The following is a 16,267-nucleotide window of genomic DNA, read 5'->3' as shown; positions in this document are numbered from 1 at the left end:
CTGTATTCCATGGGATCTCACCTTGCTAACCAATTTCCTTTGGGAAACCTTTTGTCGTTAGGGACAGAATCAAAGGTAGATGGAAGAAAATATTCAAAATACAAATAGATCAGACACATCTTATTGAATGGCAGAGCAGGCTTGTGGGTCCAAATAACTAACTTTGCTGCTCATTCCGATCCCTGTATGTTTCCCTGCTGATTCCTATCCCTGTGTGTGTTGCTGCTGATTCCTATCCCTGTGTGTGTTGCTGCTGATTCCTATCACTGTATGCATTGCTGCTGATTCATATCACTTTATATATTGCTGCTGATTCCTATCCCTGTGTGTATTGCTGCCGATTCCTATCTTGCGTGTATTGCTACTGATTCCTATCACTTTACGTGTTGCTGCCGATTCCTATCCCAAAGTGTATTGCTGCACATTCCTATCCCTGTGTGTATTGCTGCTGATTCCTATCCCTGTGTGTATTGCTGCTGATTCCTATCCCTGTGTGTATTGCTGCTGATTCCTATCCCTGTATGTGTTGCTGCTGATTTGTATCACACCCTTCGACCGGAAGAGATTGAAGTCCTGAGTAGGGGTCTCAACCTCTGCCCCACCACCAAAATGGACCCGTTGGTTCTGGCAGCAGATACAGAGGAGTTCATCAGACGAATGAGACTCCGGGAATTCTTTCAAGGTGCCAGCATTGATCCCACTGAACCCACTGATGCACTAGAACAGTCATCACAGGGATCTGTAGAGGAGCGACCAAAGAAGGTGTCAACATGGACCCCACCAGAGGGCCGCTGCCCTGGGCTTGACATGTATGCTCAAACTGTCAGGAAATATATAAATGCCAGATTCATCAGCCGTACCCACAAGGTAGAGCAAAACATCACCCGCTCACAACGCAATGCCATCCAGGCTCTCAAAACCAATCACAACATTGTCATCAAACCAGCAGATAAAGGAGGAGCCATTGTCATTCAGAATAGAACAGATTACTGCAAGGAAGTGTACCGACAACTGAACAACCAGGAACACTACAGGCAACTACCAGCTGATCCGACCAAAGAACACACCCGAGAATTAAACACACTGATCAGAACTTTGGATCCAATCCTTCAGAGTTCCCTACGCGCCCTCATCCCACGTACTCCTCACGTAGACGACTTTTACTGCCTTCCAAAGGTACACAAAGCCAACACACCAGGACGTCCCATCGTGTCGGGCAATGGGACCCTATGTGAGAATCTCTCTGGCTATGTGGAAGGCATCTTGAAACCTATTGTACAGGGGATCCCCAGCTTCTGTCGCGACACTACGGATTTCTTACAGAAATTCAGCACCCATGGACCAGTCGAACCGGGAACATTCTTCGTCACAATGGACGTTTCCGCACTCTACACCAGCATCCCCCACAAGGATGGCATCGTGGCAACAGCCTCAGTACTCAACACCAACAACTGCCAGTCTCCAAACACCATCCTACAACTCATCCGCTTTATCCTCGATCACAACGTCTTCACCTTTGGCAACCAGTTCTTCATCCAGATACACGGAACAGCCATGGGGACCAAATTTGCACCCCAATATGCCAACATTTTTATGCACAGGTTCGAACAAGATTTCTTCTCTCTGCAGGATCTCCAACCAACATTGTACACCAGGTACATTGATGACATTTTCTTCCTCTGGACCCATGGCGAGGAGTCACTGATAAAACTACACAGTGACATCAACAAGTTTCATCCCACCATCAAACTCACCATGGACTACTCTCAACTGTCTGTCTCATTCTTGGATACGTGCGTCTCCATCAAGGACGGACACCTCAGCACCACACTCTACCGCAAACCCACAGACAACCTCACAATGCTACACTTCTCCAGCTTCCACCCAAAACATATTAAAACAGCCATTCCCTATGGACAAGCCCTATGCATACACAGGATCTGCTCAGATGAGGAGGAACATGACAGACACCTGGAAGTACTCAAGGATGCCCTCACAACAACGGGGTACGATGCTTAACTCATTGACCACCAGTTCGGACGTGCTACAGCAAGGATCCGTAATGACCTCCTCAGGAGATAGACACGTGCTGCAACTGACAGGGTACCCTTCGTTGTTCAGTACTTTCCAGGGGCTGAAAAATTACGCCATGTTCTTCGTGACCTGCAACACATTATCAATGAGGATGAGTACCTCACCAAGACCTTCCCCACACCTCCACTACTTGCCTTTAAACAACCACCAAACCTCAAACAGATAATTGTTCGTAGCAAACTGCCCGGCTCTCAGGACAAGTCCATACCACCCTGTCACGGTGGACGCTGCAAGACGTGTCAGATTGTGGACATAGATACCACTATTACGCCTGTGAACACCTCCCACCTTGTACATGGCAAGGTACTCATGTAACTCAGCCAACGTTGTCTATCTTATACGTTGCAGGCAAGGATGCCCAGAGGCATGGTACATTGGGGAAACCGAGCAAAGGCTACGACAACGGATGAATGGGCACCGCACAACAATCAACAGACAGGAGGGTTCCCTACCAGTTGGGGAACACTTCAGTGGTCCACGACATTCAGCCTCGGACCTTCGGGTGACCATCTTCCAAGGTGGACTTCGGGACAGGCAGCAGAGGAAAGTGGCCGAGCAGAGGTTGATAGCTAAGTTCAGTACCCATAGGGAGGGCCTCAACCGGGACCTTGGGTTCATGTCACATTACAGGTGATCACCATTGCACTACACGCAGATATTCCTACACACACACAGACTCACATACACGCAGACGTGCACACAGACACCCACACACACCCTTATAGACACACACACTCCCACACTCACACATGCATCCCCTCACAGACTTAAGACACTCTGCACTCACTACACACACACACACAGACACACCCCATCCCAGACAGACACACACAGACAGACAAAGACCTACATGCACACATATATTTTGTGTGGTGAATTTGTACTTGCAGAGACACATTGCACTTTGCTCAAAAACTGCATACATTCATGGAGAATTCAGAGCTCAAAAACTGCATGAATTTATGTAAAACTCTGTTATCTCACTTTTTAGATTAGAATCAATCTAAACATCATGGCATAGACAGAGCACACAGGGGGCTAACACCTTCAACATATTGTCTAGCTATCACCATTGTTAACAGCTAACCCAAGAATGCAACTTTAAAAAAAGGGTTTTGTGATTTACACATGAAAGAAGTGAAACTATCACTGTATTCTAACAGATGAAAGGCTTAACAGACAATCAATTTTTCAATGTATAATTTCAGTTACATCACACCGAAAATTTTTGCTATAAATTCTGTTACGATCAAGCCCTCCACAATCACCTGATGAAGGAGCGTCGCTCCGAAAACTAGTGTACTTCCAATTAAACCAGTTGGATTATAATCTGGTGTTGTGTGATTTTTAGATTTGTATCACTGTGTGTATTGCTGCTGATTCCTATTCCCTGTGTGTATTACTGCTGATTCGTCTCCCTGTCTGTATTGCTGCAGAATCCTATCCCTGTATGTATAGCTGCTGATTCCTATTCCAATGTGTATTGCTGTTGCTTCCTATCCCTGTATGCATTGCTGCTGATTGCTATCCCTGTGTGTATTGCTGCTGACTCCTATCCCTGTGTGTATTGCTGCTGATTCCTATCACTGAATGTATTGCTGCTGATTCCTATCCCTGTGTGTATTGCTGCTGATTCCTATCACTGAATGTATTGCTGCTGATTCCTATCCCTGTGTGTATTGCTACTGATTCCTATCCCTGTATGTATTGCTGCTGATTCCTATCACTGAATGTATTGCTGCTGATTCCTATCCCTGTGTGTATTGCTACTGATTCCTATCCCTGTGTGTATTGTTGCTGATTCCTATCCCTGTATGTATTGCTGTTGATTCCTATCCCTGTGTGTATTGCTGCTGATTCCTATCCCTGTGTGTATTGCTACTGATTCCTATCCCTGTATGTATTGTTGCTGATTCCTATCCCAGTGTGTATTGCTGCTGTTTCCTATCCCTGTGTGTATTGCTGCTGATTCCTATCCCTGTATGTATTGCTGCTGATTCCTATCCCTGTATGCATTGCTGCTGATTCCTATCAATGTGTGCATTGCTGCCGATTCCTATTCCTGCATATATTGGTGTTCTTTCCTATCCCTGTGTGTATTGCTGCTGATTCCTATCCCTGTATGTATTGCTATTGATTCCTATCCCTGTGTGTATTGCTGCTGATTCCTATCCCTGTGTGTATTGATGCTGATTCCTTTCCCTGTATGTATTGCTGTTGGTTCCTATCCCTGTATGTATTGCTGTTGATTCCTATCCCTGTATGTATTGCTGCTGATTCCTATCTCTGTATGTATTGCTGTTGATTCCTATCCCTGTGTGTATTGCTGCTGATTCCAATCCCTGTATGTATTGCTGCTGATTCCTATCTCTGTATGTATTGCTGTTGATTCCTATCCCTGTGTGTATTGCTGTTGATTCCTATCCCTGTGTGTATTGATGCTGATTCCTTTCCCTGTATGTATTGCTGTTGATTCCTATCCCTGTATGTATTGCTGCTGATTCCTATCCCTGTGTGAATTTCTGTCGATTCCTATCCCTGTATGTATTGCTGTTGATTCCTATCCCTGTATGTATTGCTGCTGATTCCTATCCCTGTATGTATTGCTGTTGATTCCTATCCCTGTATGTATTGCTGCTGATTCCTATCTCTGTATGTATTGCTGTTGATTCCTATCCCTGTGTGTATTGCTGCTGAATCCTATACCTGTATGTATTGCTGTTGATTCCTATCCCTGTATGTATTGCTATTGATTCCTATCCCTGTATGTATTGCTGTTGATCCCTATCCCTGTATGTATTGCTGTTGATTCCTATCCCTGTGTGAATTTCTGTCGATTCCTATCCCTGTATGTATTGCTCTTGATTCCTATCCCTGTATGTATTGCTGCTGATTCCTATCCCTGTATGTATTGCTATTGATTCCTATCCCTGTATGTATTGCTGTTGATTCCTATCCCTGTGTGAATTTCTGTCGATTCCTATCCCTGTATGTATTGCTGCTGATTCCTATCCCTGTGTGGATGGCTGTTGATTCCTATCCCTGTATGTATTGCTGTTGATTCCGATCCCTGTGTGTATTGCTACTGATTCCTATCCCTGTGTGTATTGCTGCTGATTTCTATCCCTGTGTGTCTTGCTGCTGATTCCAATCCCTGTGTGTATTGCTGCTGATTCCAATCCCTGCATGTATTGCTGCTGATTCCGATCCCTGTGTGTATTGCTGCTGCTTCCAATCCCTGTGTGTATTGCTATTGATTTCGATCCCTGTGTGTATTGCAGCTGATTCCAATCCCTGTGTGTATTGCTATTGATTTCTATCCCTGTGTGTATTGCTGCTGATTCCTATCCCTGTGTGTATTGCTGCTGAATCCTATCCCTGTATGTATAGCTGCTGATTCCTATTCCAATGTGTATTGCTGTTGCTTCCTAACCCTGTATGCATTGCTGCTGATTGCTATCCCTGTGTGTATTGCTGCTGACTCCTATCCCCGTGTGTATTGATGCTGATTCCTATCCCTGTGTGTATTGCTGCTGATTCCAATCCCTGAATGTATTGCTGCTGATTCCTATCCCTGTGTGTATTGCTACTGATTCCTATCCCTGTGTGTATTGCTACTGATTCCTATCCCTGTATGTATTGTTGCTGATTCCTATCCCTGTATGTATTGCTGCAGATTCCTATCCCTGTATGCATTGCTGCTGATTCCTATCAATGTGTGCATTGCTGCCGATTCCTATCCCTGCATATATTGGTGTTCTTTCCTATCCCTGTGTGTATTGCTATTGATTCCTATCCCTGTATGTATTGTTGCTGATTCCTATCCCTGTATGTATTGCTGCAGATTCCTATCCCTGTATGCATTGCTGCTGATTCCTATCAATGTGTGCATTGCTGCCGATTCCTATCCCTGCATATATTGGTGTTCTTTCCTATCCCTGTATGTATTGCTATTGATTCCTATCCCTGTGTGTATTGCTGCTGATTCCTATCCCTGTGTGTATTGCTGCTGATTCCTATCCCTGTATGTATTGCTGTTGATTCCTATCCCTGTATGTATTGCTGCTGATTCCTATCTCTGTATGTATTGCTGTTGATTCCTATCCCTGTGTGTATTGCTGCTGAATCCTATACCTGTATGTATTGCTGTTGATTCCTATCCCTGTATGTATTGCTGTTGATTCCTATCCCTGTATGTATTGCTGCTGATTCCTATCTCTGTATGTATTGCTGTTGATTCCTATCCCTGTGTGTATTGCTGCTGAATCCTATACCTGTATGTATTGCTGTTGATTCCTATCCCTGTATGTATTGCTATTGATTCCTATCCCTGTATGTATTGCTGTTGATTCCTATCCCTGTATGTATTGCTGTTGATTCCTATCCCTGTGTGAATTTCTGTCGATTCCTATCCCTGTATGTATTGCTGTTGATTCCTATCCCTGTATGTATTGCTGCTGATTCCTATCCCTGTATGTATTGCTATTGATTCCTATCCCTGTATGTATTGCTGCTGATTCCTATCCCTGTGTGGATTGCTGTTGATTCCTATCCCTGTATGTATTGCTGTTGATTCCTATCCCTGTATGTATTGCTGTTGATTCCGATCCCTGTGTGTATTGCTACTGATTCCGATCCCTGTGTGTATTGCTGCTGATTCCAATCCCTTTGTGTCTTGCTGCTGATTCCAATCCCTGTGTGTTTTGCTGCTGATTCCAATCCCTGTGTGTATTGCTGCTGACTCCGATCCCTGTTTGTATTGCTGCTGATTCCAATCCCTGTCTGTATTGCTATTGATTTCTATCCCTGTGTGTATTGCTGCTGATTCCTATCCCTGTGTGTATTGCTGCTGATTCCTATCCCTGTGTGTATTGCTGCTGATTCTAATCCCTTTGTGTATTGCTATTGATTCCTATCCCTGTGTGTATTGCTGCTGATTCCAATCCCTGTATGTATTGCTACTGATTCCTATCCCTGTGTGTATTGCTGCTGATTTCTATCCCTGTGTGTATTGCTGCTGATTCCTATCCCTGTATGTATTGCTACTGATTCCTATCCCTGTGTGTATTGCTGCTGATTCCTATCCCTGTATGTATTGCTACTGATTCCTATACCTGTGTGTATTGCTATTGATTTCTATCCCTGTGTGTATTGCTGCTGATTCCTATCCCTGTATGTATTGCTACTGATTCCTATCCCTGTGTGTATTATTGCTGATTCCTATCCCTGTATGTATTGCTGTTGATTCCTATCCCTGTATGTATTGCTACTGATTCCTATCCCTGTTTGTATTGCTGCTGATTCTAATCCCTGTGTGTATTGCTGCTGATTCCAATCCCTGTGTGTATTGCTGCTGATTCCAATCCCTGTGTGTATTGCTACTGATTTCTATCCCTGTGTGTATTGCTGCTGATTCCGATCCCTGTGTGTATTGCTGCTGATTCCAATCCCTGTGTGTATTGCTATTGATTTCTATCCCTGTGTGTATTGCTGCTGATTCCGATCCCTGTGTGTATTGCTGCTGATTCCGATCCCTGTGTGTACTGCTGCTGATTCCAATCCCTGTGTGTATTGCTGCTGATTCCAATCCCTGTGTGTATTGCTGCTGATTCCTATCACTGCGTGTATTGCTATTGATTCCTATCCCTGTATGTATTGCTATTGATTTCTATCCCTGTGTGTATTGCTGCTGATTTCTATCTCTGTGTGTATTGCCATTGATTCCTATACCTGTGTGTCTTGCTGAAGATTCCTATCCCCTGTGTGTATTGCTGTTGATTCCGATCCCTGTGTGTATTGCTGCTGATTTCTATCTCTGTGTGTATTGCTATTGATTCCTATCCCTGTGTGTATTGCTGCTGATTTCTATCTCTGTGTGTATTGCGATTGATTCCTATCCCTGTGTGTATTGCTGCTGATTCCTATCCCCTGTGTGTATTGCTGTTGATTCCTATCCCTGTGTGTATTGCTGCTGATTCCTATCCCTCTATGTATTGCTGTTGATTACTATCCATGTGTGTATTGCTGCTGATTCCTATCCCTCTATGTATTGCTGCTGATTCCTATTCCCGTGTGTATTGCTGCTGATTCCAATCCCTGTGTGTATTGCTGCTGATTTCTATCTCTGTGTGTATTGCTATTGATTCCTATCCCTGTGTGTATTGCTGCTGATTCCTATCCCTCTATGTATTGCTGTTGATTCCTATCCCTGTGTGTATTGCTGCTGATTCCTATCCCTCTATGTATTGCTGTTGATTCCTATCCCTGCGTGTATTGCTGCTGATTCCTATCCCTATATGTATTGCTGCTGATTCCTATCCCTATGTGTATTGCTGCTCATTCCTATCCCTGTATGTATTGCTATTGATTCCTATCCCTGTGTGTATTGCTGCTGATTCCTATCCCTGTGTGTATTGATGCTGATTCCTTTCCCTGTATGTATTGCTGCTGATTCCTATCCCTGTGTGTATTGCTGCTGAATTCTATACCTGTATGTATTGCTGTTGATTTCTATCCCTGTGTGTATTGCTGCTGATTCCTATCCCTGTATGTATTGCTACTGATTCCTATCCCTGTGTGTATTGCTGCTGAATTCTATACCTGTATGTATTGCTGTTGATTCCTATCCCTGTATGTATTGCTGTTGATTCCTATCCCTGTATGTATTGCTGCTGATTCCTATCTCTGTATGTATTGCTGTTGATTCCTATCCCTGTGTGTATTGCTGCTGAATCCTATACCTGTATGTATTGCTGTTGATTGCTATCCCTGTATGTATTGCTATTGATTCCTATCCCTGTATGTTTTGCTGTTGATTCCGATCCCTGTGTGTATTGCTGTTGATTCCTATCCCTGTGTGAATTTCTGTCGATTCCTATCCCTGTATGTATTGCTGTTGATTCCTATCCCTGTATGTATTGCTGCTGATTCCTATCCCTGTATGTATTGCTATTGATTCCTATCCCTCTATGTATTGCTGTTGATTCCTATCCCTGTGTGAATTTCTGTCGATTCCTATCCCTGTATGTGTTGCTGCTAATTCCTATCCCTGTGTGGATTGCTGTTGATTCCTATCCCTGTATGTATTGCTGTTGATTCCTATCCCTGTATGTATTGCTGTTGATTCCGATCCCTGTGTGTATTGCTACTGATTCCTATCCCTGTGTGTATTGCTGCTGATTCCAATCCCTGTGTGTCTTGCTGCTGATTCCAATCCCTGTGTGTTTTGCTGCTGATTCCAATCCCTGTGTGTATTGCTGCTGATTCCGATCCCTGTGTGTATTGCTGCTGATTCCAATCCCTGTGTGTATTGCTTTTGATTTCTATCCCTGTGTGTATTGCTGCTGATTCCTATCCCTGTGTGTATTGCTGCTGATTCCTATCCCTGTGTGTATTGCTGCTGATTCTAATCCCTTTGTGTATTGCTATTGATTCCTATCCCTGTGTGTATTGCTGCTGTTTCCAATCCCTGTATGTATTGCTACTGATTCCTATCCCTGTGTGTATTGCTGCTGATTTCTATCCCTGTGTGTATTGCTGCTGATTCCTATCCCTGTATGTATTGCTACTGATTCCTATCCCTGTGTGTATTGCTGCTGATTCCTATCCCTGTATGTATTGCTACTGATTCCTATACCTGTGTGTATTGCTATTGATTTCTATCCCTGTGTGTATTGCTGCTGATTCCTATCCCTGTATGTATTGCTAATGATTCCTATCCCTGTGTGTATTACTGCTGATTCCTATCCCTGTGTGTATTGCTGCTGATTCCGATCCCTGTGTGTATTGCTGCTGATTCCAATCCCTGTGTGTATTGCTGCTGATTCCAATCACTGTGTGTATTGCTGCTGATTCCAATCCCTGTGTGTATTGCTGCTGATTCCAATCCCTGTGTGTATTGCTGCTGATTCCTATCACTGCGTGTATTGCTATTGATTCCTATCCCTGTATGTATTGCTATTGATTTCTATCCCTGTGTGTTTTGCTGCTGATTTCTATCTCTGTGTGTATTGCTATTGATTCCTATACCTGTGTGTATTGCTGAAGAATCCTATCCCCTGTGTGTCTTGCTGTTGATTCCTATCCCTGTGTGTATTGCTGCTGATTTCTATCTCTGTGTGGTCTTGCTATTGATTCCTATCCCTGTGTGTATTGCTGCTGATTTCTATCTCTGTGTGTATTGCTATTGATTCCTATCCCTGTGTGTATTGCTGCTGATTCCTATCCCCTGTGTGTCTTGCTGTTGATTCCTATCCCTGTGTGTATTGCTGCTGATTCCTATCCCCTGTGTGTATTGCTGTTGATTCCTATCCCTGTGTGTATTGCTGCTGATTCCTATCCCTCTATGTATTGCTGTTGATTACTATCCATGTGTGTATTGCTGCTGATTCCTATCCCTCTATGTATTGCTACTGATTCCTATCCCTGTGTGTATTGCTGCTGATTCCAATCCCTGTGTGTATTGCTGCTGATTTCTATCTCTGTGTGTATTGCTATTGATTTCTATCCCTGTGTGTATTGCTGCTGATTTCTATCTCTGTGTGTATTGCTATTGATTCCTATCCCTGTGTGTATTGCTGCTGATTCCTATCCCTCTATGTATTGTTGTTGATTCCTATCCCTGTGTGTATTGCTGCTGATTCCTATCCCTCTATGTATTGCTGTTGATTCCTATCCCTGTGTGTATTGCTGCTGATTCCTATCCCTGTATGTATTGCTGCTGATTCCTATTCCTGTGTGTATTGCTGCTCATTCCTATCCCTGTATGTATTGCTGCTGATTCCTATCCCTGTGTGTATTGCTGCTGATTCCTATCTCTGAATGTATTGCTGCTGATTCCGATCCCTGTGCGTATTGCTGCTGATTCCTATCCCTGTTTGTATTGTTTCAGATTTGTATCCCACTGTGTACAGCTGCTGATTCCTATCCCTGTATGTATTGCTGCTCATTCCTATCCATGTATGTAATGCTGCTCTTTCGTATCCCTGTGTATATTGCTGCTTATTCCTATCCCTGTGTGTATTGCTGCTGATTCCTAGCCCTGTGTGTATTGTTGCTGATTCCTATCCCTGTGTGAATTGGTGCTGATTCCTCACCCTGTGTGTGTTACTGCTGATTCCTATCCCTGTATGTATTGCTGCTGATTCGTATCCGTGTGTATTTTGGTTCTGATTCCTATCCCTGTGTGTGTTGCTGCTGATTCCTATCCCTGTATGTATTGCTGCTGATTCCTATCCCTGTATGTATTGCTGCTGAATCCTATTTCTGTGTGTATTGCTGCTGATTCCTATCCAAAAGTGTATTGCTGCCGATTCCTATCCCTGCATGTGTTGCTGCTGATTCCTATCCCTGTGTGTATTGCTGCTGATTCCTATCCCTGTGTGTATTGCTGCTGATTTCTATCTCTGTGTGTATTGCTATTGATTCCTATACCTGTGTGTATTGCTGAAGAATCCTATCCCCTGTGTGTCTTGCTGTTGATTCCTATCCCTGTGTGTATTGCTGCTGATTTCTATCTCTGTGTGGTCTTGCTATTGATTCCTATCCCTGTGTGTATTGCTGCTGATTTCTATCTCTGTGTGTATTGCTATTGATTCCTATCCCTGTGTGTATTGCTGCTGATTCCTATCCCCTGTGTGTATTGCTGTTGATTCCTATCCCTGTGTGTATTGCTGCTGATTCCTATCCCCTGTGTGTCTTGCTGTTGATTCCTATCCCTGTGTGTATTGCTGCTGATTCCTATCCCTCTATGTATTGCTGTTGATTACTATCCATGTGTGTATTGCTGCTGATTCCTATCCCTCTATGTATTGCTGCTGATTCCTATCCCTGTGTGTATTGCTGCTGATTCCAATCCCTGTGTGTATTGCTGCTGATTTCTATCTCTGTGTGTATTGCTATTGATTTCTATCCCTGTGTGTATTGCTGCTGATTTCTATCTCTGTGTGTATTGCTATTGATTCCTATCCCTGTGTGTATTGCTGCTGATTCCTATCCCTCTATGTATTGTTGTTGATTCCTATCCCTGTGTGTATTGCTGCTGATTCCTATCCCTCTATGTATTGCTGTTGATTCCTATCCCTGTGTGTATTGCTGCTGATTCCTATCCCTGTATGTATTGCTGCTGATTCCTATTCCTGTGTGTATTGCTGCTCATTCCTATCCCTGTATGTATTGCTGCTGATTCCTATCCCTGTGTGTATTGCTGCTGATTCCTATCTCTGAATGTATTGCTGCTGATTCCGATCCCTGTGCGTATTGCTGCTGATTCCTATCCCTGTATGTATTGTTTCAGATTTGTATCCCACTGTGTACTGCTGCTGATTCCTATCCCTGTATGTATTGCTGCTGATTCCTATTCCTGTATGTATTGCTGCTGATTCCTATTCCTGTGTGTATTGCTGCTCATTCCTATCCCTGTGTGTCTTGCTGTTGATTCCTATCCCTGTGTGTATTGCTGCTGATTTCTATCTCTGTGTGGTCTTGCTATTGATTCCTATCCCTGTGTGTATTGCTGCTGATTTCTATCTCTGTGTGTATTGCTATTGATTCCTATCCCTGTGTGTATTGCTGCTGATTCCTATCCCCTGTGTGTATTGCTGTTGATTCCTATCCCTGTGTGTATTGCTGCTGATTCCTATCCCCTGTGTGTCTTGCTGTTGATTCCTATCCCTGTGTGTATTGCTGCTGATTCCTATCCCTCTATGTATTGCTGTTGATTACTATCCATGTGTGTATTGCTGCTGATTCCTATCCCTCTATGTATTGCTGCTGATTCCTATCCCTGTGTGTATTGCTGCTGATTCCAATCCCTGTGCGTATTGCTGCTGATTTCTATCTCTGTGTGTATTGCTATTGATTTCTATCCCTGTGTGTATTGCTGCTGATTTCTATCTCTGTGTGTATTGCTATTGATTCCTATCCCTGTGTGTATTGCTGCTGATTCCTATCCCTCTATGTATTGTTGTTGATTCCTATCCCTGTGTGTATTGCTGCTGATTCCTATCCCTCTATAGAACATAGATAGAACATAGAAGAATACAGCGCAGTACAGGCCCTTGGGCCCTCGATGTTGCGCCGATCCAAGCCCACCTAAACTACACTAACCCACTATCCTCCATATACCTATCCAATGCCCTCTTAAATGCCCATAAAGAGGGAGAGTCCACCACTGTTACTGGCAGGGCATTCCATGAACTAACGACTCGCTGAGTGAAGAACCTACCCCTAACATCAGTCCTATATCTACCCCCCCTTAATTTAAAGCTATGCCCCCTTGTAATACCCGACTCAATACGCGGGAAAAGGTTCATACTGTCGACCCTATCTAACCCCCTAATCATCTTGTACACCTCAATCAAGTCACCCCTAAACCTTCTTTTCTCTAGTGAAAACAGCCCCAAGTGCCTCAGTCTTTCCTCATACGATTTTCCTTTCATACCAGGCAACATCCTGGTAAACCTCCTCTGCACCCGTTCCAATGCCTCCACATCCTTCCTATAGTATGGCGACCAAAACTGCACACAATATTCCAGATGCGGCCGTACCAGAGTCTTATACAACTGCATCATGACCTCAGGACTCCGGAACTCAATTCCTCTACCAATAAAAGCCAGTACGCCATATGCCTTCCTCACCGCACTATTTACCTGGGTGGCAACTTTCAGAGATCTGTGTACATGGACACCAAGATCCCTCTGCTCATCCACACTACCAAGTATCCGACCATTAGCCCAGTACCCCATCTTTTTGTTATTCTTCCCAAAGTGAATCACCTCGCACTTAGCTACATTGAATTCCATCTGCCACCTTTCTGCCCAGCTCTGCAGCTTCTCTATATCCTGCTGTAACCTGCCACATGCTTCCTCACTGTCAACAACTCCTCCGACTTTCGTATCATCCGCAAACTTGCTCACCCAACCTTCTAACCCCTCTTCCAGGTCATTTATAAAAATGACAAACAGCAATGGTCCCAAAACAGATCCTTGCGGAACACCGCTAGTGACGGCACTCCATGAAGAAACTTTGCCATCAACTACTACCCTCTGTCTTCTTCCATCCAGCCAATTCCTAATCCAAACCTCCAACTCACCCTCAATGCCATATCTCCGTATTTTCTGCAGTAGCCTACCATGGGGAACCTTATCGAACGCCTTACTAAAATCCATATATACCACATCTACCGCTTTCCCCTCATCAACCTCCTTCGTCACCTTTTCAAAGAATTCAATAAGGTTTGTGAGGCACGACTTGCCCTTCACAAAACCATGCTGACTATCCTTGATCACATTATTCCTATCTAGATGTGCATAAATCCTATCCCTTACAATTCTCTCTAAGACTTTGCCCACAACAGAAGTGAGACTCACCGGCCTATAGTTACTAGGGCTATCCCTACTCCCCTTTTTGAACAAGGGAACCACATTTGCTATCCTCCAGTCTTCTGGGACTACTCCTGTAGACAAAGAGGACATAAAAATCAAGGCCAATGGCTCTGCAATCTCCTCCCTTGCTTCCCAGAGAATCCTAGGATAAATGCCATCAGGCCCAGGGGACTTATCTATTTTCACCTTTTCCAGGATTTCCAACACCTCTTCTCTACATACCTCAAAGCCATCCATTCTACTTATTTGTGCCTCAGTATTCTCATCGACAACAATGCCCTGTTCCTGAGTGAATACTGAAGAAAAGTATTCATTCAGTGTCTCCCCAATCTCTTCCGCCTCCACACGCAACTTCCCCCTACTATCCTTGACTGGACCTATTCCTACCCTAGTCATTCTTTTATTCCTAACATACCTATAGAAAGCCTTAGGGTTTTCCCTAATCCTATCTACTAAGGACCTTTCGTGTCCCCTCCTTGCTGCTTTTAGCTCTCTCTTCAGGTCCTTCCTGGCTACCCTATAACTCTCAATCGCCCCAATTGAACCTTCACGTCTCATCTTGAGATAGGCCGCCCTCTTCCATTTAACAAGGGATTCCAATTCCTTATTAAACCACGGCTCCCTCGCACGACCCTTTCCTACCTGCCTGACAGGTACATAATTATCAAGGACACTCAATAGTTGCCCCTTGAACAAGTTCCACATATCATTTACACTCTTGCCTTGGAGTCTACTTTTCCAAGCCACACATCCTAAGTCATGCCTCACCGCATCATAATTTCCCTGACCCCAGCTATAACTCTTGCCCTGTAGTACACACTTATCCCTCTCCATCACGAGTGTAAAAATCACCGAATTATGGTCACTATCCCCAAAGTGCTCACCTACCTCTAATTCTAACACCTGGCCTGGTTCGTTACCCAGAACCAAATCCAGTATGGCCTCACCTCTTGTTGGCCTGTCTACATATTGTGTCAGGAAACTCTCCTGCACACATTGAACAAACACTGACCCATCTAACGAACTTGAGCTATAGCTTTCCCAATCAATATCAGGAAAGTTAAAGTCCCCCATAACAACCACCCTATTACTGTCACTCATCTCCTGAATCACCTTCCCAATCCTTTCTTCAATGATTCTAGGACTATTAGGAGGCCTGTAAAAGACTCCTAACAGGGTGACCTCACCTTTCCTATTCCTAACCTCAGCCCAAACTACCTCAGATGGCAAGTCCTCATCCATCGTCCTTTCCACCGCTGTAATACTATCTTTGACAAGCAATGCCACACCTCCCCCTCTTTTACCCCCACCTCTAAACCTACTAAAACATTTAAATCCCGGAACCTGCAACAGCCAATCCTGTCCCTGTTCTAGCCATGTCTCCGTAATAGCCACAACATCGAAGTTCCCAGGTACCAACCCACGCTGCAAGTTCACCTACCTTATTTCGTATACTTCTTGCATTGAATTATACACACTTCAAACAACTTCCCTGTTTACAGGCACCCTCCTTGGAAATTGATGCCATGTTCCTCACCTCCCTACACTCCAGGCCCTGCACCCTGAAGCTACAATCTGGGTTCCCATGCCCCTGCCGAGTTAGTTTAAACCCCCCCCAAGAGCACTAGCAAACCTCCCCCCAAGGATACTGGTTCCCCTCAGGTTCAGGTGTAGACCATCCTGTTTATAGAGGTCCCACCGTCCCCAGAAAGAACCCCAGTTATCCAAAAACTGGAACCCCTCCCTCCTGCACCATCCCTGAAGCCACGCATTTAATTGTTCTCTCTCCC

At 44.2% G+C, this 16,267-nt stretch overlaps 1 pseudogene; it reads left to right on the top strand.

Moving 5' to 3' along the window:
• Window positions 1–1,554: 1,554 nt before the first annotated feature.
• LOC148145392 (uncharacterized) lies at window positions 1,555–11,013 on the top strand (annotated as a pseudogene).
• The last annotated feature ends 5,254 nt before the right edge of the window (window positions 11,014–16,267 follow it).

This window comes from Chiloscyllium plagiosum, unplaced genomic scaffold (assembly GCF_037043375.1).
Source record: "Chiloscyllium plagiosum isolate Xiang-an unplaced genomic scaffold, Cpla_swu_hap1 HiC_scaffold_24, whole genome shotgun sequence".
Taxonomy (NCBI): Eukaryota; Metazoa; Chordata; class Chondrichthyes; order Orectolobiformes; family Hemiscylliidae; genus Chiloscyllium; species Chiloscyllium plagiosum.
This window is presented reverse-complemented; position numbering and strand designations above follow the sequence as displayed.